At 40.5% G+C, this 6435-nt stretch overlaps 1 pseudogene across 1 annotated transcript; it reads right to left on the reverse strand.

Annotated features, from left to right (window-relative positions):
• Positions 1–5058: 5058 nt before the first annotated feature.
• On the reverse strand, positions 5059–5354 carry LOC309639959 (large ribosomal subunit protein eL38 pseudogene; annotated as a pseudogene). Its single transcript has one exon. The product of its transcript is annotated as a large ribosomal subunit protein eL38 pseudogene (transcript).
• Between the last annotated feature and the right edge of the window lie 1081 nt (positions 5355–6435).

Consider the following 6435-nt stretch of genomic DNA (forward strand, 5'->3'; position numbering starts at 1 on the left):
TTGAATTCATGGGGACAGAAGAACTTAGTAAGCTCAGGGTATCCTGAGAAAGCTTGGATGAAGCATTTTCCTGAAGTTGTCTATTTTTTAGATAGCATTTGCTGTGTTCCTGATTATAAACATGAGCATGTTATGCTTAGTCTAGAATAATGAAAAAACAACGAGAGAAAATAAAATGTAACCATAAGTCATCTAGAAGTAATCACTATCATCACCAGGAACTTTTCTGTTGAGTTCCAATGTGTGATTTTTCTTTTTTTTTTTACAAAGTTGTGATGACATTTTACAGTTTTCATTCCTGCTTTTTTCCCTTAACTTTATATTAAAAATAGACATTGTGTGTTTTTGACAACTATTTTTTTAACTGGAAAACTAATAAAATGCTTATGGTTTAAAAAAAAGTCCAGATGAACCTTGCAGACATTGTGCTAAGTGAAATAAAGCAGTCACAAAAGAACAAATACTGTATGACACCACTAATTTGAGAGGTACCTAGTGCAATCAAGTTCCTGGAGACAGAAAGTAGAGGGAGTGAGGAGTGGGTAGAGAAATGGGGAGATGTTTAATTCATCTGTCATTTCCATTTTGCAAGATGAAAAGTTCTGGAGATGGATGGTGGAGATGGTGGCACAACAATGTGAATGTACCTAATGCCACTGAACCATACACTTAAAAAGGTTAAAAACAACAAAAAAAAGTTTAAGACAGTAAATTTTATTTTATTTTATTTTTTTATTTTGGCCACGCCACGCGACTTGCATTTCCCCGACCAGGGATTGAACCTGGGCCATGGCAGTGAAAACACGGAATCCTAACCACTAGGCCACCACGGGACTCCCAAGACGTAAATTTTATGTTATGTGTATTTTACCACAAATTTTTTTAAAGCAGAAAAAAATGGGAAAGTGACAAAACAAACAAACAAAATCCAAGCACTTTTGTAATGCAATTATATTTCAAAGTGAGCCATCTATCCACCTCCCCCAGGCCTCAGTCCTCTTCCCCAGGGACAAACAGTCTCACCAACTTCTGGAGACTACAGTCTTTGCTGGTTACCTAATATGCACCCGTTGGAATATTACACACCCGTTAACACTTGTTTTCAAAGTTTATGTAATGATAGAGGATTCATCTATTGTGATTACCCAGATGTGTGACGTTCAATGAGAGTTTTTTTCAACATCACTGTTGAAGTATGTTTCACATACCACACTTCCATTCTCCCATTTAAAGTCTACAATTCAATGGTGTTTAGTATAGTCACAGAGTTGTCAGCCATCACCACAATCAATTTTAGACTTTTTTTACCCCCAAAAGAAATCCCTTACCCTTTAGATATTACTCTCAATTCCTTCCACCCGCCACACCCAACCCCTGGCAAACACTAATCTACTTTCTGTCTCTACAGATTTGCCTATTCGGGACATTTCATATAAATGAAATCAAACACTATGTGTTGTGACTGGCTGCTTTCACTTAGCATAAAGTTTTCAATTAGCATAATGTGTTCATCCATGTTGTAGCAGGTATCAGTACTTCCTTTCTTTTTATGGCGGAATTATATTCCAGTGTATGGAGATAACACATATTGTTTATCCATTCATCACTTGATGGACATTCAATAGATATTTAAGCCACTAAGGGACTCAGAGAACCTGGGGCACTTCTTTTCTAGTTTCCTCTCTGCCTTAACCATCATTCCACTCACATCTTCTGGAAAAAAGATTGTTCTTGCTTCCTTTGATGCTCTACTATGAGCGGATGCTGGCATTTTACAAAAGCCTGCCTCTCTTTACTTTGATTGGGCTCTCAGTATGCCAAGGCACTGGCCTGGAATGTGGTCAGGTAGCGTTTTATGCCATTATTTTTTCTTTTTCCAAAGATTTCAGTCAAACTCCTTCGGCTGTGTAGCCAGGAATTCCCAACCTCTTAGGGTCCCAGAATCTGATCTTTGTTCGCTTCAATTCTTTCTCCCTCCTTGCAAAAATTCCATCCCATTTCTCAAAGACAAGTGCATTAAACTTAATTCCACTCTAAGATTTTTGCTTTCCCTGTCTAGAATTCCCTGTCTCTGCTAAACTGGCAGAGACACGGTACCTACTTGCATCCTGGCTTTTCCAGCCAATGGCTGACTTCTTGCAAGATTTTGAGAAAATTTCCTCATAATATATAATAATGCTCTTGCCAGGCACACTTTCTATGGAATTTCTCCTCCTATTCTTTGAGCAAACTTCAGAAGGAGGTACAAATCTTATCTACATTTTACAAATGAGGAAGCTTAGGCTCAGAGAGGTAAAATAACTTTCCAAACAAAGTCACAGCCTCCAGCCCATGTTTATAGAATGAATCACTTCTGCTCTGGGCTTCACATTTACTGACAGAAGTAAAAACTTGGATTGGGGACAGGGAGGATTAAGAAACTTGTGATGAAAATCTATGTACCCTCTTCCCAAGAAAATGCAATATTCACAACATTTTAAAAGCAATTTCAAGGAGTTAGGGGAAAAAACCATCCTGCAGGTCTAAACTGGAATTGTCGACTGGGTTGGCTGGGCACAGGAGGAAGTAAAAAATCTCACGTACAAGCTTGAATCACCAGGTGGCGCTCTCAGCCCTGAATGGACTCTGGGTTCCACAGCCAAGGTCTTCCAAGAGATAGGAGTTGGTCCAAGCTGCCTGGAACTCAAAGAATTTCAGAGATTGTTGGTTCAAACAATAACCCTCACCATCAGAGGAGGAAAAGCGGCAGTGTGCTCAAGGTCACAGCTCATGGACAAAGCCAGAACTCACCCACTTATCCAAGTTCTGATATTTCTGAAATGTAGCACATAGTTCCCTTACTCTGAACAGAGCACAGTGGACACAATGCAATCTTTTCTCATGACGATTCCAGGAATGACCTTCTGTGCCTGAACATCGCTATCTGTGGGAACTAGAAGGGCTTATCTCACACACAAAATGGCCCCAGACTGCTGTTTCTTTCATTCCTCCTGCGGGTTAGGCACTGAGCACGGGTTTGGCTCCTCCTATCTGCCAGGTTTGCTTACGTTTCCATGTGTCCTTAGGTAAGTTATTTACCCCTCTTGGAGCCTCCGTTTCTGGGGGTTATTGACTGGATTTGATGAGGCAGGCGCCAGTAAAGTACCCTGCAGGCAGTAGATGTCCAACAATCGGTAACTACTAACATAACAGTGCTTCTTGCTCCTGTCAATTTGCTGCTTTAATTTGTTGCTTTATACATTCTCTACCTTGGAACCCAGACGACTAAACTTAGTAGAACTCTGGGTAAAATAAGAATACACAGACACTAAATGAGAAAATTACCTGCTCTGCTGTGGACTCTATGACTTTTGTTTTTGTGGCTTGGCAGTCCTGATTCTCGGCTGGGTTCTGGAGAGGCAGGGGTTCCAGGTGGGCGCCTTCAGAGGATATAGGGCATTTGTGGAAATAGAAAGGAGATGGAAGGTTAGACTCCTGGACAATAAGTGGCTTTTAGGTTTAACTACCCTAGACCTCCTTTTTCTCTTCAACATGTATTTCTGACCATTCTGTTGATGGAAATAAGAAAACGCACAACATGAATTGTGTGTTTCAGTTTTATTCAGGGACCTTATTGAGGACGATAGCCTGGGAAAGAGTCTCTAAGTAACTCTGAGGAACTGCCTCAAAGACGTAGAGGGAGAGGCCAGTATACATAGGATTTTGGCGAGGGAATACGTGCAGTCAAGCATACATCTTGGTAAAAGGTTACTGCTAGTCACAAGTAACAGGTATCTCAGTTCATGATTTTAGTGCTTTACTATGTATGGGAAGATGCAAGAATCTGGGTTCATTAAAATTCTTCCTGGCATATACACCCTAACTATGTAAGGGGCCTGTTTTCTAAAGCACAGAGTGCCCCATCCTGGTTTTCATCCTGAATTCCTGCCAGGGTGCACTGTCGGTCAGTCACTGCAGTGGCTAATGACTTAATCCTTGTAGAAACGGGTGGTGAGCAACATTCTTTGTTGTACAATTCCAATGTCAAATAGCAATGGATCTGTATTTTTACAAATAGGAAACTCCCAGAAGGCAAAACCCCAAGGAATGTGAAATTTCACTTTTCAGCGGATTTGTTCATTGCCAAAGTCCTTTCAGACATATACACCCTTCAGTCACTCACACACTCCAGCCCTGCAGGCCATCTCCTCCCCTCTGTTCCCACACTCCTTACTGGAGTTCTGACCTTTACTGTGTGCCAGGCACCATGCTGGATACTGCAGTAACAATGGGGAACAGGACAAAGAGTGGGCTTTGCCCTCACGGAGCCCACACTCATCCCTGTAGCTCCAGCAATGTCTGACAATGACTGTTTCAATCAAGCCATGGTGTCTTTACACCCCCATGTCCCCCACCCATGTTCTTGCTCTTTCCACTACCGGGGATGCCCTTTACTCCCTCCTTCACCTGGCTAATTCCCACAAATTCTTTGGACTCAAGTGGTCACCTCTTCCAAGAAGTCTTCCTTGGTGTACACAGCAGCGACACGTGCCCTTCTTCTGTATTCCTGTAGGACCCTATGGAAATTTATATCAGAACACTTGCCACTCTGAATTGTAAGAATCACTTTACATGTCTGTCTTCCTGCTCCAGCCTGGAATCTCTCTGAAGGTATGGACAATGTTTCATCCATGTCTCTGTCTTCAGAGTCTAGCACAGGGCTTGGTAGACATTCAGTAAATGGTAAGTGAACAAATAGAGTGTTGGCCCCAACAGAAACGAACAGCAACACTGAATGTAGCACTCAGGAGAGGATTTATTTTGGCATCTCTTGCTCACAAAACTCTAGAATCTTGAAGATGGTTCTTGTTTGCCCAAAACTATCTTCTTGACAAAGAGATCAGTTTCTCCCCTTCCAGGGGATATCTTGCCTCCCCAGGAGTTGCTTATCTTCCCTGCTTCAGGGTACAGCCTGTCTTTTGGGGACTATCTTTAATTGGGCATCTTCATCTAAGTTTATATAAAGTCACAGGTAAGTTTCACTGCTCTTGTCCTCAACATTTATCTCCTTAGTGACTTTTTCACTTTCTTTCTTCTTTTTTTTTAATTTTTAAAATTTTAATACAGTTCAAATCAGCATGTGTAGTTCATTTCAGCTTTTTCACTGCCAAAGCTGGGAGCAGGAACTGCTTCAGCTTCTCTGCCTTCTCTTTGTCTGTGATGACCAAGGTGTAAATGTATCTGCTGCATCGAACTTTAAACTTCACATTATCCTTATTTTTCTTGATCTTGGCAGACTTGGCGCCCTTTCAACTGGCTATAAGCAGAAAGTCCTTGATTTCCTCAATTTTGTGAGGCATGGCGATGAGGCACAGAGAGCCTGGCTGGCACCTTCGATCCAGGCCCGGGGTCCCCAGATGTCACCCAGCCTGGATTACCACAGATTACCCCCCATTCCCCATGTACAGCCTGAGAGACACTCACTGACACTTCTTCACTTTCTTATGCTCTCTGTTTCCCAGCCTGCATTCCAATCTTTTCTAACCGGCTGCAGGATAAGACCCTGGGTTCTGGTATCAAACACACTCAGATTCATATCTCAGGAATTCCCTGGCGGTCCAGTGGTTAAGACTCCGTGCTTTCACTGCCAAGGGCACGGGTTCAATCCCTGGTCGGGGTACTAAGATCCCACAAGCCGTGCGGCCAAAAAAAAAAAAATTATATCTCTAGCCCACTGCTTCTAAGCTTCCCTATGAGATTCTCTGAGCCTGTTTCCTCTGTTGTAAATGGCAACGATGGGAATGATAACTATAGCCCTTACCTTAGGATATGTTGAGAAGATTATCTGAGAGCAAGCCATTATGAGAGGCTTAGCATGGAATCTGACAAAGAAGAAAGCTGAATAAATATCATTATGTCATTTGGGACATGCAGAATATGTATATTATTGTTTTATAATTTATTATAATATTATAATTATATAAAAGATAATATCAATAAAATAGAATAATAAAATATAACATTATAATTATTGGATTGGCCAAAAAGTTCATCCGGGTTCTTCCGTAATATCTTACAGAAAAACCCGAATGAACTTTTTGGCCAATCCAATATATAAATTTAATATAATTCATAATATTTTACAATTACAATTATAAAAATTATAATTTTCATCTACATTTTATATATCAAATAATCAACATGACCATACTAATTATTTGGCTTACTTTAGTTTCCCGTTTTTTAAAACCCTTCCTGCTTGTCATTAAGAAGAAATATTTTAATTGTCTTAAAAGGAAAATTTGTAAAAATATAATTTAAAATAATTCAGTCCACTTGCGGGAAGTAAAAGTCCCTGTAACAAATCTTCTTAAGTTCTTTATTTCTCCCTAAAAAAAAACACAGTTAACTGTTGTTTATCCTTCCAGTTGTGTGTTTACATACACATGCATTATA

This window comes from Balaenoptera physalus (genome assembly GCF_965194825.1).
Source record: "Balaenoptera physalus genome assembly, chromosome: 12".
In the NCBI taxonomy this organism is placed as follows: domain Eukaryota; kingdom Metazoa; phylum Chordata; class Mammalia; order Artiodactyla; family Balaenopteridae; genus Balaenoptera; species Balaenoptera physalus.